The sequence below is a fragment of the Microtus oregoni genome, unplaced genomic scaffold (assembly GCF_018167655.1).
Source record: "Microtus oregoni isolate MIOR12 unplaced genomic scaffold, Mior012 000004F_ref0000308, whole genome shotgun sequence".
Lineage (NCBI taxonomy): Eukaryota > Metazoa > Chordata > Mammalia > Rodentia > Cricetidae > Microtus > Microtus oregoni.
The window spans coordinates 46,461,141-46,481,707 of record NW_024543063.1 but is presented as its reverse complement, the minus strand read 5'-3'; the positions used below and the strand labels follow the sequence as shown (position 1 = coordinate 46,481,707).

Below are 20,567 nucleotides of genomic sequence, written 5' to 3'. Positions count from 1 at the left end.
CCAGTTCCAGAGGACCCGACACCCTCACACAGACATGTGTGCAAGCACAACACTAATGCTGATAAAATAAAAATATTTTTTAAATAACAAAAAAAGAAAAGAAAAAGGAAGGAAGGGAGAGAGGAAGGGAGGGAAGAAAGAAGGGGGGGGGAGAGGAGAAATAAGAAACCAGGTCCCTGGCCTTTAGTTAAAGGAGGTGGGCATACACAGGGAGACGTCCCCAGGAGAGAGGCTATCATTTTTTCACTTCTGGATCAGAAACAAGTCTCCCAAAGCGGAATTAAGGCAACTGGATGTTTACAGCTAATTCCAAAGCGGCTTCTTTACAGCCGCCATCACCCTCATTTAGGCCCTTTCTTGCTAGAACAACTGCAACAGATACAAAACTCAGTTGCTTGGCTGGCTGCTATCATTTATTTGCATATACATAATTCCGCTCCACCCTTGGTAGCTAATATGACCCTGGGGAAGCACAGGCTGATGTCTTCTGATTGCTGGTGGGGAGGCCTGTATGTGCTCTCTCTTTTTTTTTTTTTTTAACAAACTGAAACCAGATGGAGGGGTTTTGTTCATAGTCTTGCCTCCAGTTTTCTCCAGCGAATTCCACGAAAAGGCAACCACCTATGAGCGGTGCCGTTCTCTGTGGAGGTCTCTCACCACTGGCATGCAAATAATGAGCAGGACTGGTGTTTCTAACCGTAAAGAGGGGGGAGGGAATGGGGGGATGGGGGGCGTTCTGTGTCCTGGGATTTTCCAGGGTGCAAGGCCATCTGCTGGAGCCCCAACTTTATTCTACTCTCACCTGTCCCCTCCTTCCTGTCCCCTCCCCTTAAGTTTGGGGTTATTTGAGGGAGGAAGTGTGGGGCTAAGTTTGAGTCAGAAAGGGCTGAGCCAACCATTGGCTAAAACCATGAACTCCAGTCCAGCGATGGTGGTGCACGCCTTTAATCCCAGCACTTGGGAGGCCGAGGCAGGTGGATCTCTGTGAGTTCGAGACCAGCCTAGTCTACAGAGTGAGTTCTAGGACAGCCGGGGCTAGAACAGAGAAATCCTGTATTGAAAAGCAAAAAAGCAAAACAAAAAAAAACCATGCGTTCCAGGGAGCTATGTACACCTCGTTTAGCCTCAAACCCTAACTCTCTGGATGGGTTGGGTTTTGCAGCTAGGGAATCCTAATGGAGTTCAAAGTCACTCTTGCTTCCAGTCCCAGGAAGGCCAGGCATCAAGGTGATTATTAGAATCTATTTATTTATTTATTTATTTATTTATTTATTTATTTTTGAGACAGGGTTTCAATATATCATCCCAGTTAGCCTGAAACTCACTATGTAAATCAGACTGGCTTCAAAATTGTGATTCTTCTGCCTCTGCCTTCTTAGTGCTGGGATTACACTGTGGTCAACTAAGGTGTGTATGTGTGTGTGTGTGTGTGTGCGTGTGCGCAACACGCGCATATGTGTGTATGTGTGAGTGGATGTTGTAGGCATGGGTGTAAGGTCAGAGGACAGCCTTGGGTGTTGGTCCCCCACTTCCATCTGGTTTGAGATAGGGTGCCTTTTGTTCCCTCCTCCCCTGTACATGTCACACACTCGCTGGCTAGCCAGCTTTCTGGCAGTCTCCAGCCTCCAGCTCTCATCTTTCCACAGGCGTACTAGGATTCCATGGGTTTATGCTATGTGTTCGTCTTTTGTGTGGGTTCTGGGGATGCAAACTTAGGTCCTCACGCTTGTGCAGAGAGACCTTTTATCTGCCGAGCCATTTTCCCAGCTCTACTGAAGTATTTTTAACTGTCAGCCAGGTCCAAAGCTTTGTAATGTGATCTTCAAGCGATTCCTTGTTCAGAGAGTACAGCCAAGAGTGCCCACTGGTCCCTGTGTGGGGGTTAGCTTTTTTTTTTTCCTTTGGAACATGAATTGGTCATTGTCATCGTGAGGTAGGACTCAGTCCCCAGGCAGGGGAAAGGACACTCCTTTCCCAGTACTGACCTTCATTCCTAGCCCAGAATGTAGTTCTTTTGGATCCTGAGCTTTTTCAGATAATTGTGTCGGGTTACACAAGGTTTTGAGATAGGAACACTCAAAGAAAAATCTGCCAGGGGCAGACCTGAAAGGTCCCAGCACAGAATTTCCTTTCAAGTATTTGAGGAGAAATTCAGGTGTCGCCATCATGCACAATTCTGAAGGAGAATAAGGCAGAGCAGCCAACGGTTTAGCATGCACGCACCATTCCTCACAGAAATAAGCACGCAGAGAGATGGATTTCAGCCTGAAAGGAAATCTCCTCCCCTGGAGCCCTGGAAGGGCCAGCGGAGGTCAGCTGCAGAAGCCAGCAGCTGGAACAGGCCTGGCATAGACTTGGAAATCTCAGCACTCAGGATCCATCTCTCCTCCCCTTCCCCCTTCCTCCCCCTCTCTTCTCTTCCCTCCCTCCTCTTCCTTTCCCTCCCCATCCTCTTCCCACTCCTCCACCTCGGTTTTCTTCTCTATATCTTAGGTAACAAGCACGCAGCAAATACAAGCCTTTAGTTTTCCAAGAAACATAAAATAAAAAGTGAATTATGGGCAGCCAAAGCCTTAAAATCTTTGGTTCCTAGGACTCTGTGGTACATTTTTTACACACCGTGATTTTTATTTCATTTCCCTTCTAGGAGCAGCCCCTGGCAGTTCTGTTGTGTAAGGGGCTGGTTCCAAACACCTTGTCCCCAACTAGAGACACAGAGTCAATTTTATCTAGCTCCGAGGAGAGCTCTGGAAGGGTGACATTGTGTTCCAAGCCTCACCAGCTGTCGTCAACAGCAGAGATGCCGGACTCTCACCAAGAACGCTAAGAGGCTATTTTGAATCCTGGATGCTGGTACTTCTTACTTAAAGCACAGAACATTCATAAAAACCACTTAACAAGGAAAATTAATGGGTGCAAAATGTCTTGAATGTATCAAATAAAAACCAAACCCAAACAAAGAGGCACTCCCCCCTCCCCCAACTTCACAAGGAATGTGGGAAAAATAGATTCACTATGTTGAAGGGACAGGAATACTGGAAGTGGACTTTTCCCCTCCAGGGCTGGGCAACCAACGCAGCTCCTCCTCCATGCTAGGCAAGTGGTCTGCCTGGAGCTAAGTTCCCTTCTCCAGGAAAACCAACTTTTATATAAAAATGATTCAGTGGGGGCTGGAGAGATGGCTCAGAGGTTAAGAGCATTGCCTGTTCTTCCAAAGGTCCTGAGTTCAATTCCCAGCAACCACATGGTGGCTCACAACCATCTGTAATGGGGTCTGGTGCCCTCTTCTGGCCTGCAGGCATACACACAGACAGAATATTGTATACATAATAAATAAATAAATATTTAAAAAATGATTCAGTGAGTGGTTATTTACTAAGAGGCAATTTCCTGGTTCCTCTTGAAATTGCATAAAACTTCCACAATTTTACTTTATGGTTGGTCTCACAGAAGAGCAACACCATCGATGGGCGGCGTTGGCGCTCACCTTCCGCCTCCTTTAATATCTAAGAGAAGCTAATTTTTTGTTTTTTGGGTTTTTTGTTTTGTTCTGTGTTTTTGGTAGCAGTGCTCTGTCTGCATGTATCCCTGTAAGCCAGAAGAGAGCATCAGATCCCATTACAGATGGTTGTGAGCCACCGTGTGGGTGCTGGGAATTGAACTCAGAACCTCTGGAAGAGCAGCTAGTGCTCTTAACTGCTGAGCCATCTCTCCAGCCCCGGTGCTCACCTTTAGTACTTGGGAGGCAGAGGCAGGGATAAAACCGAACAAAACAAAATACGAAAGAGTAACATCATCTTTCTCCTCTCCCTCCCTCTTTTCCTTTCTTCCTAATGTAATTATTTATTGTTATTTGTTTGAGACAGGGTCTCACTATGTATCCTAAGATGACTTCAAATATATTGTCCTGTGTTCCTGTCCTCCTGTGTGCCTTCTGTATGTTGAGATGACAGGCATGTGCCACCATGTCCAGCTCAGCATGCCTTTACCGTTTGCTTACTGTCATTGGTTAGGGAAGCAGTGGTGAGCAAGAGGAATGTGATCCCTCCTGCTGTCATCTCCCTTCCTATGGTCTGACTGGAGAAACAAGCCTGAATCAGATCACCATCCAGTGGCAGAGGTGTCCACGGAAGGAGCTAGAAAGTAGAGTCCCATAGTGCCCTGGGCTTGAGGCCTCTTTCTACTTCAAGGCTCAGAGAAAGATTTCTCTGGAGGAAGGTGCTGCTCCAGGCGGTCCGAACACTAGCCACAGGTTCTGCTGGCTATGGCTCTGGTAGGATGAGCCCCAGACCCAGGAGGCTTCTCTGGCAGTTCTCAGAGCCGCGAGAGCCTGCCCGGTGGAGGGAACCAAGTCTTTCCAGAAAGGGAAGGGCCGCCAGCAAAGCCACAGAGATCAACTGCAGTTATCAGGCAGGCAAGGTCTTGGAGGCTGATGGCTTCGATTCTAATTTCATAGTATTCAAAACACAACTTCTTTGAGGGAAGGAAGAATTAAGGAAATAAAATAGTCTACTTTTACTTTTCTTTCCTTTTTTTCTTCTTTTTTCTTTCTTTCTCTTTTTTAATTTTAATTTTGATTGTGTGTTTGCCTGTGCTGCCTCATGGATGTGTGCAGATGAGTGTGCACGTGGAAGCTACAGACTGACATTGGGTGTCAGTTACTCACCACCTTATTATTATTGTTGTTTTTTAATTAAAAAAAATGGCCCGGTGGTAGTGGCACACACCTTTAATTCCAGCATTTGGGAGGCAGAGGCCTCTCAGTGAGTCCAAGGCCAGCCTGGTCTACAAAGTGAGTTCCAGGACAACCAGGGCTGTTACACAGAGGATCTCTGTCTTGAAAAAAAAAAAGATTTGGTTGTATGTGTATGATGTGGAAGGGGCATGTTTGCCACAGGGCATGTGCAGACGGGTGGAGGTCAGAGAACACCCTCACTACTCAGTTCTTTCCCTACCTTCACACGTGTTCTGGGAATCAAACTCAGGTCGTCAAACATCATGGCAAATGCTTCATCTCCTGAGCTATCCTGCCGGCCCACTTAGTGCCTTTGAGACAGTGCTCATGAATCTGGAGCTTGTCGATTCCCCTGAACTGGCTACCGCGGAGCTCCAGGGCTTGTCTGGTCCCTTTCTCCCCAGAGCTGGGATTGCCCTGCTGGCTTTTACGTGGATGCTGAGGTTGGAACTCAGTCGGCACTTTGTCAACGAAACCATCCCCTCAGCTCTTCCTCCTCTTCCTTCTTAAGGTCTCCGCAGGTTGTGAGGACATGGGAGTGGGGTGGGTTCCCAGGGGACGCAGTAAGACCGATTAGTAGGTAGTGGTGCCAATCAGGGAGGAGATGCCACTGGGACAAGCGTGCTCTCCCAGGTCCACTGAAGAGGGTACTGTGACCCAGATAAAGTGGTTCCAGACAGGAAGAACTCGGGCTGGCCACCTCCTACCCAGGATAATTTGATAATTAAATTTAATTGCAGTCATTGACTAAATGAACAGCATTATTTCCTGGTAGGATGAAAAGGAGGTTCTGGATTGTGCACACCGAAGAGACCAGAACCCCTCAGACGCTACTTTCAGGCCTCACTGCCGTCCTGTGTAGCAGCTGTTCGTATAACCCCATTTCACAGCGTAGCAAACTGACACGTAGAGACGTGACGTCACTACCTGGCGACTGGCAGAGCTCAGGTGGAAACAGGTGACCACTGACTCGCCCTGAGACGAGAGTCAAGTTCCAAGAAGCCTGAGAGCGCGTGGCCATAACCGAGTCCCTCTTCCTGGCTCGGGTAGAATGACCCACCCGGCCTTGTATCCATAGTGTCCTCTCCCAGGGCCCAGGAATCCCAGTAGCCCACTCCGGGTCCCCTTCTCACGTGTTCCAGGCTTTAAAACAGTTTGGACGCATAGTTGGCCTTTTTCCTGCATGGCCAGGGAAGACCTGCCCTGTGGGTGGGAAGAAGTCTTGAGGGCTGACTTCTGCCCCAGAAAGAATGCAGGTCACGATGGCCCTAAGGAGAAGGGGAGAGAGCAGTTAGGTCAACAGTCCCAGCTTAGGGTAGCATATTAGAAAAGCCCGAGGGTCAAGCCAGCGCTGCTGGCTCTAGGATCTGTTTTCTCAGGGGACAAAAATGGACTCACATGCCAGCGAGGTGGACAGACTCTGGCTGAACACAGCCTTGGCAGCCAGGCTTTGGTGTTTCCATCAATTCCAAAGCCAAGGGCACTCCTGGAGGTTCTTGGTGTTTTGGTTTGGTTTTGCTTTTTGAGACGTGGTCTCCCTGTGTAGCCGAGACTCACCTTGAAATCACAATCCTCCTCTTGATCTATCTCTGAGTGCTAGATTACAGGCATGCATCACCAAAGTGGGTGCTCCCTTGAGGATATTAAATAAGACTGATGGGAACCTGCTTGTTTGTTTTTACACTACTATTTGTTTGTTTTACATTACTATTTGTTTATTTATAGTGAAAGACCCTACAGACCCCCTCCCCAAAACCCGCAGCTAGCATGCTCCCGGGGGAATGTCCTGTTTGTTTTAAACAAATCTCCGGATCAGCAGCCAGCCTGCTCCCATTAGAACATCCCAGGTGCCTGAGAGAACAGGAGATAGAGATAGGAAGACTGCAAGGCAAGATGTCAATAAGATAGGATGTCAACAAAGCAGGTTAGCTATAAGATAGGAACAGGATGATTGTTGCCAGGCATCCATGCTGAGAGAGGAAACCTTTCATGCCCCCCGCCGCATTCCGATAACCACGCTTTTGCTTCTGTAAACTTGCTGTTTGCTCTTCCCTATAAAAAGCCCGCCCTCCAGTTGGCAGGTGCGCAAATCTTCCGAGAGATCTTGCTGCCCACAGGTACCTGTGTCTACTCAATAAACCTCTTGCGATTTGCATCCATGCCGTCTCGGCCTGTTCCTTGGCGTTGGGGAGGTCTCCTCCCGAAAAGAGGTCCTCGTCGAGGGTCTTTAAATAGTGTGTGTGCATGTGTGTGTCCACATGTGGAAGTCAGAGAACAACTTGTAGAAATTGGTTTCCTTTGTCTACCATATGGGGCCCGGGGATTTGAACTCATGTCATCAGGCTTGGCAGCAAGCACCTTTGCCTGCTAGGCCATCTCTCCAAGGCAGGGTGCTGTTTATACAGCAGGAAGATTGCTCTCTGGCCTTTCTCAGCCAGTGAAGTTCTGGTGACCAGACTGAGGAACAGAGGCTGAGGACAATTCAGAAAGAACGAGAAGGAAACGCTGGTACCTTTGGAAAGCCGATTTGGGTGGGAGCAATACTCTGCTCTGAGGGTCCCCTTGTGGGGACACAGGGGGAATCTGAGCTGCTACTAGGGTTTTTGTTTCAAACAAAAACAGCCGTCAGTTATATAAAAACACAGACTTGGCTGTATATATGTGCACGTACTCTTATTTGAAACTCACTGTGTTTGCTTCCCATTGCTGCCATGACAAATGACCACAGACTTAGTGGCTTACTACCACACAGACTTATCCTGAAGTTATGGAGGTTAGAAGTTTGAAATGTCTTTTACTGTGTTAAAGACAAGGTAAAGACAATGTCAGTTCCCCTGGAGGCTGTAGGGGCAAATCCGGTTCCTTGTCCTTTTTTGGCTTCTAGAACTCTTTCCTTGACTCACCGTCTTCTCTCACTCTGGCTTTCTGACTCCCTCCACAAGGACTCTTGTGATTATGATTTTTGTTGTTGTTGTTTGGTTTTTGTTTTTTTTGGACAGGGTTTCTCTGAGTAGCTGGCCTCAAACTCACAGAGATCCATCTATCTCTGCCTCCTGAGTGCTGGGTTTAAAGGCGTGCACTACCACCGCCTGGCTCTTGTGATTGTCTTGAGTCTCCCTTTCTGAGACCCTTAACTTCATTTCATTTGCAAAATCCCTTAAAATGTGAAAGGTAACATATTTACCATATTTAGGATATGGACACCCTTTGGAGATTTTATTCCGATTGCCATTTACTTTAATAAATTAAGTTAAGCCTGGCAGCTTATGAGAAGAATGAACTGGCAGTAAGCAGGCTGATCTTAGAGACGAGACAGAAAGCTGCTGTGACATCAGCAAGAAAGATGCTGGAGACCAGGCCTGGATGGAGGGAAACGAGTGTAGGATGTGTTTCAACGGGAGGACAACATGGCCTTGGGTCTGTCTCAGTTCAGTGAAGAAGAACCAGGCAGTAGTGGTTTAAACGGAAGGTGTTCAAGCATTTGAACACTCCCCAGATGGCAGCGCTGTCAGGGGAGCCTTGCTGGAGGAAATTTATGTCATTGGGCGAAGGCTTGGATAGGTTATAGCCGCACTGTATTTCCAGTTTGCTCGCACTGTTACATGCCTGCGGTAAAAGAGCTGATCTCTCAGCTTTCCACTCCTGCCGCTGTGCCTGCCTCTTGTCACCATGCTTCCCTGCCATGACGGGAGAGCAATGGGAGGCATTAGCCCTCTGCAACCAAAGCCCAAATAGACTCTTCTCTGTAAGCTGCCTTTGGCCATGTCTTAGCATAGCAACAGGAAGAAACTAATACAGGAGTTGATGCCGGGATGGTGGCTGTGGATGTAGATGGAAGACTTTGGAACTTTGGACTAGAAACGTAATGGGCCATCCTAGCAGGAGCCTGGAAGGCCATAGGATTGAGAGCAAAGTGGACTGTGGATGCCTGAGGTTCCAGGGGAAGCAATGACTTCAATAGTAGTAAGGCTAAGGGACATTCCTGTGATTTTTTGGCAAAGAGTCTAGCTGCCTTCCACCCTTGGCTGAGGCTAAACTGAAAGGCAATAGACCAATTTCTCTGTTGGAGAAATTTCAATCCTGAATAACGTTGAGCCTGTAGTGACTATTGTCGCTAATGCTTGTGTGGTCTGCGGTGGAAAGGAGCAAGGGGGGCAGAAAGAAAGAAGAAATGTAGAAATGTACAGTTTGGCCAGGCGGTGCTGGCGCACGCCTTTAATCCCAGCATTGGGAGGCAGAGGCAGGCGGATCTCTTGTGAGGTCGAGGCCAGCCTGGTTTATAGAGCAAATGCTAGGGCAGATTCCAAAGTTACAGAGATACCCTGTCTCAAATAAATAAATGAAAGAAAGAAAGAGAGAGAGAGAGAAAGAGAAAGAAAGAAAGGAGGAAGGAAGGAAGGAAGAAAGGAGGAAAGGAGGAAAGAAAGAAAGAAGAGTTTGGAGAGAAAAAGAGCATTAGTAAGCTTAATGTCACAGCCAATGCAGATGCTGGAAGACAGACAGCAGTTGTTGAGATTAACAGCAGAAAGAACCCCCCCCCCCAAGCTAAATTTCCAACTTGTAAGTTTCTGCGTCTGGAAATAAACTGCCCAGGAAAGTGGTTGCTAATGTGCTTGAGGGGCACAGGAACATTCTGGCTTTAGAGACGTGGAGGGTGCACTGGTGAAGGGGTCACAATTCTTCCTCTGCGATTTCAGAGAACCCCTGAGGTTAGGCAGCATGTGGCAGGTGGAGTTCCCGTGTAAGGGCCCTGTGAGAAGGCAGAGGGACCTGGCATGCCATTGCGTGAGGTTGTGAAAATGAAACCTGGGTTACAGGGGAGATTCCAAGATGTGGGTGATGCAGAGCGGTGGGACATCTGCCAAGCAGAGCTGTGGACAGGTAGAGGAACCAGTCCGAGAGAGAGTGTGAGCTTGAGGGGCGGAGCTATCTAAGATACACAGCACCAGGGGTGCTGGGGGTTTGGTGTTCCCACTGCTGGGTTCCAGGCTTGCGTTGGTCGAGTATTCCTTCACCGTTTCCACACCTTCCCTTTGAAATAATAATATATATTCTGTGCTAGCATATGGTGGAAATACGTGATTTGCTTTTTTCATTTTACAGGGGGTTACAATTAAGAGATTGCCTTGAAGGTTGGGTGTGGTGGCACACACCTTTGATCTCAGCACTGGGAGGCAGAGGCAGGTGGATCTCTGTAAATCTGAAACTTGTCTGGCCTAAGGGGTGAGTTCTAGGCCAGCCAGGGAAACAGTCTCAAAAATGAAACAAACAAATTAGAGCAATAAAACAAATAAACATTGCCTTGAGTCTCAGAAGAGACTTGGGCTTTAACTGTGTTGAGACTGTGAAGGACCACGGTGGTGGTGGTGGTGGTGGGGAGGTTTGAAGTCGAACTAAATACATTTTGCATGGAAATAAGGCAACTGGCCTACGGATGGGGGGCAGAAAGTGAAATGTGCTGGTTTCAGTGAGAAATGTCCCTCATACACTCAAGCATTTGATCACTTGGTTCCCCAGCTGATGGCGCTGTTCTGGGCGGTTTAGGAGGTGCAGCCTTGCAGAAGGAAGTCTATCGCTGGGAAGAGGCTTTGAGAGAATCTAGTTTTACTTCCAGTTTGCTCTCTCTGCAGTAAATGATGGGCTCTCTTAGCTTTCCTGCTGGGGCTACCAGGCCTGCTGCTTGCTGCTCTGCTTCCCTGCCACGGCGGATTGGTCTCTCTGCAGCTGTCAGCCCAAACACTTCTATAACCTGTCTTCGGTCATTGTGTTCTAGCGCAGCAACAGAAAGACACTAACACATATGAGAAGATGCCTACAGGTAGAAATGGTCCTATGGGGTGATGGCAGTGCTCCCCAGGAGGTGCGGGTGCAGAGACGGGCCGATGTCAGTGCTCCCCAGGAGGTGCGGGGGCAGGCAGGCAATGGCAGTGCTCCCCAGGAGGTGCGGGTGCAGAGATGGGCCTATGGGGTAATGGCAGTGCTCCCCAGGAGGTGCGGGTGCAAGAGATGGCTGCACTGTATTTTCCCTGTAAGAGTGAATTATGGGGCTCTCTTGCACGTTGCATCTAGGGCACTCTCTAGACATGCAGGACAGGTACCCTGGAGGTAAGAGAGTCTGGGGTCTAGAAGACACTGACTCTTGAGTCCCTTTCCTTGCTGTGGACATTCGTCGGCCCATCCTCCACCTTCATTCCTGTGTGACCATCTCTATTTGACTCCTGGGTTCTCCATTTCGGGATAACAACCGAGGAGTCATATGTGTCTCTGAAGCCAGAATAACTCTGATATTGTCTTCAAGTTTGAGCTTTATCAGTTCGTCCTGAAAGCAAGAATTTAAATTATAGAGGCTAACTTGCTTAAGGACCCAAACTGGCGTGTGACAGCGTAGTTATGTCGCATTCATTGCACACATGTGACTTGCACGTTTGTTTTAGCGATAGATATACTTTCTGTCTCTATCTGTCCAGTCTGAGAGGGAGCCAGCAACCTACCATTTTAGGGCCGTGGAGGCTGTGCTGGAACTTGCTTACGTAGACCAGGCTGACCTTAAACGCACAGAGATAGGCCTGTTTCTGCCTCCCAGCGTTGGGGAGTAAAGGCCAGCGCCACCACACTCAGCAAGGAGAGGAAATTTCTAAGAAATCCAACTTAACAATGAGGCCCTTCAGAGGGAAGAGAGGCTAAAGGTTCCGTCTCCTGGACGGTCCAGAAGGAGCCTGCAGAGCCCCAATTTGAAAATCTTTGTGGCCTGGGGCAATAGCTGTAGCCTCAGTAGCAGAGACCAATCGAGACAGGAGAGGTGTGTGTGTGTGTGTGTGTGTGTGTGTGTGTGTGTGTGCTTTCAAGTGCTTTGGGATGATCTAGGAAGGAAGAGTCTAATGGAGAAGACCTATTGAGTTTCCTTAAGATGGGAGCTCTAAGGAAGAATTATGCCTGCTCTAAGGACAATAAGAAAATGAGCTATTTTGGGACTGGAGCAATGGTTCAGTAGTCCAGTGTGTACTCCTTTTGTAGAGGATCTGAGTCTGGTTCCCAGCACCCATGTCTGGGGGCTCATAACTGCGTGCAACTACAGCTCCGAAAGGATCTGATATCTTTTAGCCTCTTGGGGCACAGACACAAACTCATAAAGCCCGCCCCCTCAAGACAGGGTTTCTCTTTGTAACTGCTCTGGTTGTCCTGGGACTCTCTTTGTAGACTAAGTTGGTCTTGAACTCACAGAGATCTGTCTGCCTCTGCCTCCTGAGCTCTGGGATTAAATGTGTGCGCCACCACCGCCTCGCACAAGCACATATAATTAATAATAGTAATTTTATTTTTGAGATAGAATCTATCGTCTAGCACATTCTTTAAAAGTGTAGGCAGCCATGCCTTACTATAATCCCAGCATTCATAAGGCAGAGGTGGGAGAACACGCACACGTGCTCACACACACACACAGAGGGGGGTGCGTACAGGACGCGTTTTAGGGAGAATAGGATTATTGGAAGACATTGTGGATTGCGGGGTGATGATGGAAGGGAGTGGATTTTCTCAACGAAAGGTGAGGGGAAAAATACGGAATAAAAAAACGAATTGGCATGCTGCGTGCGGAGCCAGGGGGGGCACTGGTAAACTCCGCCCAGAGTCAGGATGCCCCAACGAAGTGACGCAGCGCGGTTTGGCCGCTGTGGGGCGCCGTAGCCCGCGCTGTTGCCAGGGGAACGGGCCCCGCGCCGGGTGAGGCCCAGCCTGCCTTGGCGTGGCACGGCTGCGGAGCCAGCCTGTCCGAACTAAGGCTGAAGGACTCGGAGGCCCAGCCGCGGTCCGGGATGGAGCCACGCTCCGGGACGCGTCTCCTCCGGGTCCGGGGTACTGACTCTGCCCGGACGGTCTGAAGTGCGCCCGCCCTGGGGAGGGTGGACGGGCAGGACGGGGCCGAGCCGCTGGCTGACCTTGGCAGGCCGCATCTGGCGCAGGTGAGGAGCGGCTGCGGCGTTTCTCACCTCGGGCCAGGCCCGAGCCACCGGGTCGCGCTGCTCCGGTGCCTGGCAGGACTCTGGACCCGTCTCGCCGACCCGGGGAGCTCGGGACTTGCTTCTAGCACTAATCAGGGTTATAGGTCTGCACTGAGCGCTCACCGAGTGCCAGGCCCGGTGCAGGCGTCGGGCCTAAGAACAGACGCCCTCAGTCTCCAGAACCCACAGAGAATTAAGGCGGGATTGGGGAGTAGAGGCCAGACACGTGACTAGAGTAAGCTTAGGTCGCCGTAAGTGCTCCGAAGGGCCCTACATGTTACTTTTAAGCTAAGACGTGGAGGTTGGAAAGGAGCCAGAATTGTGAGTAGGGGAAGGGTATTTCTGAAAGAGGGAAAGGCAAACACAAAAGTCCAGGTGGTAGAGCACTAGTGCAGAACAGAAACCACGAGGAAAGTCCCTACAGTTCATAGTGAGGCGGTTCAGCTTTTATCCCAGAAAGGGAAGGGAGTCACTGAAGAGTTCCATGAGTTGGAGGTTTTGTGGTTTCTTTCTTTTTTTTTTTTTTCTTCGAGACAGGGTTTCTCTGTGGTTTTGGTTCCTGTCCTGGAACTAGCTCTTGTAGACCAGGCTGGTCTCGAGCTCACAGAGATCCACTTGCCCTCTGCCTCCCTAGTGCTGGGATTAAGGATGTGCGCCACCACCGCCCCCTGAGTTTCAGGTTTTGATAAGGGTTTTATATGCTGGCTGCTGAGCTGATTAGTTGAAGCTTAGCTCTGCTAGTGCAGCCGAGCCTCCTAGAACCCAGAAGTTTCTCCGCGCCCTCCTCCGGGCACAGGGGGTGAGTTATCATGTTTATGAGACAAAGTGAGGGGGTCCACATCTGAGACCAAGGATTAAAGAGATGGGTGGGAGCCGTGGGAAGCAATTGGACTACTTCAGAGCGGGCAATTAAGTGAATTCCGTGGAAGTGTTTCAAGCACGCCTGGTCTAGAATGAGTGCCACCTAAATGGCAAGGATGGCTGTTACATCACGGACGCGCTGTAAGGTAGTAATGATGGTTAGCGCAGCAAAGATCCTGAGAAGCAGGCTTCATTTTACCAAGGAGGGGTGGTCACGTGGTCACTCTTTTGGTGGAATGGCTGTTTTGCTGTGGGAGACCAGCTGTATACAGATAATCACCCTGAAATGCAATAAAAGCAATGGTGGTGTTTAATTAGTCTGTTTTTTCCCCTATTGTTTTTCTTACTTTGTTCTGTCACAACTTTGTTCTTAATGACTTTCTTGGTGGGTGTTCCCCAAGGCTGGCTCCTACAATCTCTAGTTGATTTCCTGGTTAAAAATCAACAACCCTCTCCTCCTTTCCTTGGTTTTGTTTCTGTTCCCTGGTGCTGTTTCTTATTTCTTCTTCTGAACTTGTGTCCCGGCGTCTGTGGTGGCAGCTGCAAGGGGAGAGTGACACAGAAATGTTTGCACACCATGTCAACTCAGGAGTGATCTCAAGGGTTTCTTTGCTATAGCAACGGACTTCGACATACTGTTTATGAGAGAGAAAATAAAGGCCCAGCCACATTATTTGAGACCAAAGAGCAGAGAGGCCTTTGAGAACAGCTTTAAGGTGTAGCCTGTTTTCTGGAAATGATGTGCTATGCAGCCTTTAGCTGAACTATAGCCACTTCTCAGAAAGTTCAAGACCGCAGGCTTTTCTGGCACCTGTGGGGAGTTTTAATAAACACTGTATTTGCCCCTAGTCGGCTCTTACAAAGGATTCGCGACTAAACCAATGTGCCCCGTGAAGCATTTTCTGTCCCACTCCCCTTTATGTGGTCTAAATTGAGGCGTGTTAGATCTCAGTGAAAATTATTCTAGAAGCAGATCCTTGAGAAAGGCTGAAAAATGATTTAGAATTATTCAGGAATCTCGCAAGGACACAGTAAAGTGCCTCTCCTGCGGGGTGCACCTCTGCCTTGCTCTGGGACCATGGGGCACTGAGCAGCTCTCTTTCTTAGTCAAGCCTACACCAGTGTCTTGCCCAGCAGCTCTGTTGTATTGCCCAAAGTCTGTTTCCAACTTTGACAAGACCCTAACAGTACTAGAAGGTTCTGTGGCTCTTCCTCACAGACCTGCCTGACTCAGAGCTGCCCTCATGGGTAAGAAAGCACTTGAACAAGCTCTCTTGTCAAATGGTTGTTAGGCAGGAATCCCTGGTTTCTGGATTGGTATAAACCTCTAGGTCTCACAGGTTCATCTGGTTCACACGCAGCACAGTAGAACAAAGGGCTAGAGGTGACACACACCCTTTCAGCGTAGCTTATTTGATGAGTGTGTGTGTTGTTGTTTCTGGGGATTGAATTCAGGCCTTTCCACAGAGCTATCCTACTTCCCTTATTTTTTTTTTTTTTTTAGATAGAGTCTCACCTTGTAACTCTGGTCGTCTTAGAACTTACAGTGTGTGGACCACAGAGAGCTTGCCTACCTCTGAGTTGTGGGATTAAAGGTGTGTACCACCATGACCAGCTAATATATTTTTTTAAACAGTAAATGCTCATGATTTTTAAAAAAGGTTGAGTAATAGTAGCGGACACACAGTAGAAACACATCAGTCCCTGGTACTGTATCTTCATGGAAATTACCCCACATTTGGGTTCTGCCATTCCTTCCCAGAGTAATGTGTGCCTCTGGTAACACAGATCTGTCTGACTATCCCTTCTGGGGAACTATTTGTTTCTTTCGACAGTCTTGCTATGTAACCCAGGCTGGGCCTGGAAGTTGTAACTCTCCAGCCTTAGCCTCCCAAATGCTGATGGTCTTTTTTTTTTAAATATATGTTTTAAATATGTGTATTTGTGTATGTGTCTACCTGTCACATATGTGGAGGGCACTGGATCACTTGGAGCTGGTGTTACAGGTGGCTGTGAGCCTCCTGGTTTGGGTTCTGGGAACTGAACTCTAGTCCTTCTGGAAGAGCTATGACTGCTCTTTTTTTTTTTAAGATTTATTTTTATTTTATGTTTGAGAGTGTTTTACCTGCATTATATGTCTGTGTACCATAAGCATTCCTGATACCCTTGGAGATTAGAAGAGGGTGTCAGATTTCCTGGAACTGGGGTTGAAGATGGTTTTGAGCCACCATGTCGTGGGTGCTAGGGTCTGAACCCTGGTCCTCTGTAAAAGCAACAGAGGCTACGCTGCTGAGCCATCTCTCCAGCCCCAGGCTTGGTTTTTATTTATTTGATAGCTCACTCTACAATTGTGTGTCTTGCTTGTTCACCTAACTTCAGCTTTAGAACAAAGTCGTCCCTTGTTTGTAATGCTACATAGCATTGCCTTGTGTGCATATCCCATGGCATGCTTATATTTGTTTTTGTGCTCTGTTATTACAGGAACAATGCAGTGAACCTTTGTGTGTTAGGAGAGCGTAAGATAAATACAGAAATAAAGTGTCTGGGCCACAAGTTAAATGTGTTCTCAGGTTTGGTTTGCCAAGTTGCTTTCTGGCTAACTTTTGAAACATGAGTAAAGAAGACACCCAAATAAGTGGGGTTTGTGAAATTTGCCCTCAGCTCCCTGAACTGTGAGCAGCAGTGAAGAGCCAGAAGAAGGCTCCACTCCAGACAGCCCTGGTTCCTGTTTCCAGCCTGCCTCTTCTGCCTCTTTCCATTCATAGCTTAAAAATATGAGCCTTCTAAGCTTACAGTTCAGCCTTTGGGAGGGGGGGCGGAAATGGCAGTTGTTTTGAGACAGGGTCTCACTACATAGCCCTGACTGTCCTGGAACTCACTATGTAGACCAGGCTGGCCCTGAACTCACAGAGATTGCCTCCTCAGTGCTGGGATTAAAGATATACACCATGCTGCCTGGCTTTGTGTTGTTGTTGTTGTTGTTATTATTATTATTATTATTGTCTGATCTAAGCAACTTAACCTTCCCAGTTTCTCGGCCGCCTTTGACATACCTCTCTACTAACTGAGTTGATTCTGAAGTCTCCAGACATCTCTCAGGAATCCAGGGCTGCCTGTAGGTTCCCCAGAGCCAAGACTTCCCAGTCTGGTTGCTTTAGCTATCTCACGCATGAATTTCATAACAACATTCTGAATTTATTGCTGCTCTTAATATTGTTATTATTTGAGCTAGGATTTCAGTGTTTCGCTATGTTGCCCAAGTTGACTTTGAACTCCTCGGCTAAGTGATTTTCCTGCCTTAGCCTCCTGACTGCCTAAATTTGTTGTTTTTATTGAAGCAGTGGCAGGCAGGAAGTAGATCAGTCATACAACTATTATATCATTCATTATGAGAACTCAAAATGTTAAGGTTTTCTTTCCTTTTTTGGCTGTTTTGAGACAGTGTCTTACTGTGTAACGTTGGTTAGCTTGCAGTTTGTTGTGTACAAGATTGGCCTCATACTCAAAGATTTGCCTACCTCTGCCTCCAGAGTTCTGGACTTTTGTCTCCGGTCATTTGTTACCGCTCTGGCTAAGATTTTCTTCATTGAATTTAAGCATATATATTAAGGTAGCCTAATTTTATTTTTAAAATGTTATATATTTTAGCAAATGAATGTTAAATAGGAAAGATTATTGTCATACTGGAAGTGACCTTTGCCTTGTAGTGACAAGGGACAGGCCTGCATAGCCCCTTCAGTCTTCTGCAGATGTCAAGCAAGTCCATGGCTTAGGTGGCAGATACTTGTGCCTCTAACCATCTGTGCATCTCCTTGCCATTTCCTCCTTCCATCCATGCCAGCATCTGTATGTTTTGTTCTTTTTAAGCAGATGGCACATGAAGAATATTTTACCAAGGCTTCTATACGACTCAGCCCACTAAACACGCAGCTGGGGGCACTGTATGGGCAAGGAGAAGCTGTACACCTGACCTTGACTCTCTGGCGTTCCTTCTAAAGTACAGGGTTGCCAAGCCACTGCCCTCCTGGGCCAGCCTCCTGGTATTACCTCATCCCATGTCCTTTCTGGTCTTGTTTGTGCCCTCTTCTCTACTGAGACTAGAAATCAAAGCCACATCATACTCTGGCTCCTTCAGTGCCCAGAGCATCCTACCTAGGCCCAAGTGATCCCAGCCTTGCAGCCCCCACGGTTCATCTCTCACTGTTCCCTGGCATGCTCCATCTGAGAGGTTTCCCTTGCAAAGCACTGCGCGAATACTCAGATACCCGCTGCCTTGCTGTGCTCTCTGTCTCTCTGGGCCTCAGAAAGGAAAGATGGAGAGGGCAGGTACCTAGTCTCCTCTGTGTTTATACCTTCAGGGCGCACAGGACTGGACCCCGGGAAGCCTTAACTGGCCAAGGGCTGAGTGCACCATCTGGTCATGTTTTGGGGAAACAGAGCCACATATCTTTCATTTTGGACTCCCAGAGGGCTGTTGAGAGGGAAAGGACAGCCAGAGAAAGTCCCCAAGCCTGATGACAATACTTGGTCTCATCTGTGGGCCCCATTTTGGATTTGGTCCGACCTCCCAGCCCTTGTAATGAAATTTTTTGGGCCAAAAAGAATTTGTGGCCTTCAGTTCAACGATAGAAAATATTATCAAGTTTGGAGTTAGCTCTCTCAGGGTTTGGGCCACGCAGGGTGCTCCTGGATGTTCTTAGTGTCTGTTCCTGAGCATTGCTGCTACTTCAAAGAAGTCCATGCTGCCTCTGAAGTCTTAGGCAAGTGGCCTTCTCTAGACCAATAATACCTTAATTTCGAGTCAAAGCTACCTCCAAGACTGTTAGCAGCAAACTTCCTTCTTGGGATGGTGAGTTTTCCTCCCTCAGGACTCTGGGATAGTTTAACACAAGGGATGCCTGTGGCCCCTGTGGAATACTAGGATCATATCAGCCATATGCTCCTGTTTCTCTCCTGAGAAACAAACTCTGCCAGGTATAGGGCTTTTCAGTTGTGGGGTTGATTAAGGTTGAGACTAGGCTTTGGGATCAAATTATGCATGCCCTTCAACATGCTTGCTGGCTCAGATAGAGGATGCATGTGTAAATGCAAGGCCCTAGGTCCAATTCCCAGTACTGCAGAACATTTGCCCTGGTGGGGGTGATTCTGGAAAACCCATGTACAGTCCACAGAGATCTGCCTCAGAGAACTACCAGCTCAGCTGTGTTTACGGGGCTTGACCTGATGACCTTTGGGTATCACCTTTAATTTAAATTTGAACTCTAAGATTGGCCTGCCCTTTCTCTGTCACCACAACTGAACAGCCCTGTACCTTGAGGCAGTTTCCAAAAGAAGAAACAGAGACATGTGACTGATTATAATTCCCTAGTTTTGGTAGTGGCAAGAAGCACAGTGACAAGATCAGAATGTCAGCCCAAGACAATATGGTGGCAGAGTATTGAAATCTAAAGGCTATCCCGGTCTATACAGCAAGTTGAGATACATGGAAAATCCATTAGTCAGATTATCTAGTCCTTCAACTAAATTAAAAGGAAAAATAGAGACAGAGAACTGTATGTCAAATACTTGAGCTGCGCGTGTTTGGCTCACACTTGTAACCTCAGCTCCCAAGGTCATGAGGCAGGAGGATTGCTAAGGGTTTGAGCCAACCTGGGCTACATAATGAGTTTTAGGGTGGTCATGGTGAGACTCTATTTTACTTATCTTTTTGAGTAGCAGTATGTTTATTTCTCGGGGCCATCCACTTAAGAAAGCAGTTTCAGGACTGTGTTCCCAATCAGGCTGTAGCTACTCTGCAATGCTCACCCCAGTGTCCACCACGTGCATGGTCTATGCCAGGGCTTGGGCAAAGCAGATTGCCTGCAAACCAAAACCTTTGGAAGTAAAGTGCCCAGGAAACTTTGGCTACAAAAGCCACTTGGAGGAATGCACCCTCTACTTAGCGGGTAAAGAAACCTTATCGTTACAGGTCTCACTGTGGGAGTTAGTGAAGTTAGATGCTTTCACTGAAGTATTCACTCATTTCTTTTCAGACTCTTCTTCCAGCATCTGTTATGAGAAACTGCTAAACACTTTAAAACGGGCCAGAAAGATTGCTCAGTGGGTAAAGGCGCTAGCTACCAAGCCTGACAGCCTGAGTTCGAACTCCAAGACCCACGTGGTGGAAGGAGAGAACAGACTCCTCCAAGCAGTACACACACACACACACACACACACACACACACACACACACACATTTAAAAGGAAAAAAGACTTCAAGACAGACCTGTGCTGCCAGAGTGCAGTGAGGCTGCAGCAAGCCTTCGCCTCCTCTCCTGCTCTGAACGGCCTCCGCTGCTTTACCCCCGTGGCCAGGGATGTTGGTCTAGTTGGGGTTTTTGAAGATACTGGTTGTATACTGTTGGTGTCAAACATTTAGCAGTTATTTTAATGCACCACATATGTGGAGAACATGCTTAAGAATCCATTATGGAACTGGAGTTGGTAAAGTTCCTGCCTTGTGGGTTTGAGACCTGAGTTGAATCCCCAGAACCTGTGGGAAAAGCCAGGCATGGTGGACTGCTCTTCCAAAGACCTGAGTTCAATTCCCAACACCCACATGGTGGCTCACACCCATCTGTAACTTCATTCCAGGCAACCCTGTGTCCTCTTTTGACCTCCCTGGACATATATGTAGGCAAAATGTCCATAAATTTAAATAAATGTTTTTACAATTATTCTTCTTTTCTGTGTATGGGCGTTTTGCTTACATACATGTCCGTGTACCATGTGCATGCCTGGTGCCCGTGAAGGCTAGAAGAGGTTGTCAGATCCCCTGGGTGTGGAGCTATGGCTCACTAGCTGCTCTTCTAGAGGATCCAGGTTCAATTGCCAGCATCCACATGGTGACTCACTTTGCTCAAGTTGTCCCCTTCTGAGAGGGTAGCCTTTGGCAGGGGAGATGGTTCAGTGCGTAAGAGCACCTGCTTCTCTTG

At 47.9% G+C, this 20,567-nt stretch overlaps 1 protein-coding gene across 4 annotated transcripts in view; it reads left to right on the top strand.

Moving 5' to 3' along the window:
- Window positions 1–20,567, top strand: part of Zdhhc1 (zinc finger DHHC-type containing 1) — a 39,401-nt gene that overhangs the window by 3,890 nt on the left and 14,944 nt on the right. Inside the window, exons 1-2 of one of the 4 annotated variants that reach the window (XM_041650385.1) lie at window positions 12,423–12,693; window positions 15,098–15,188. The gene's annotated coding sequence lies outside the window, so the exon portion shown is untranslated. Of the gene's footprint in view, window positions 1–12,422; window positions 12,694–15,097; window positions 15,189–20,567 lie in introns of those variants that run through there. The other 3 variants (XM_041650379.1, XM_041650382.1, XM_041650380.1) reach the window with 3 other exon arrangements.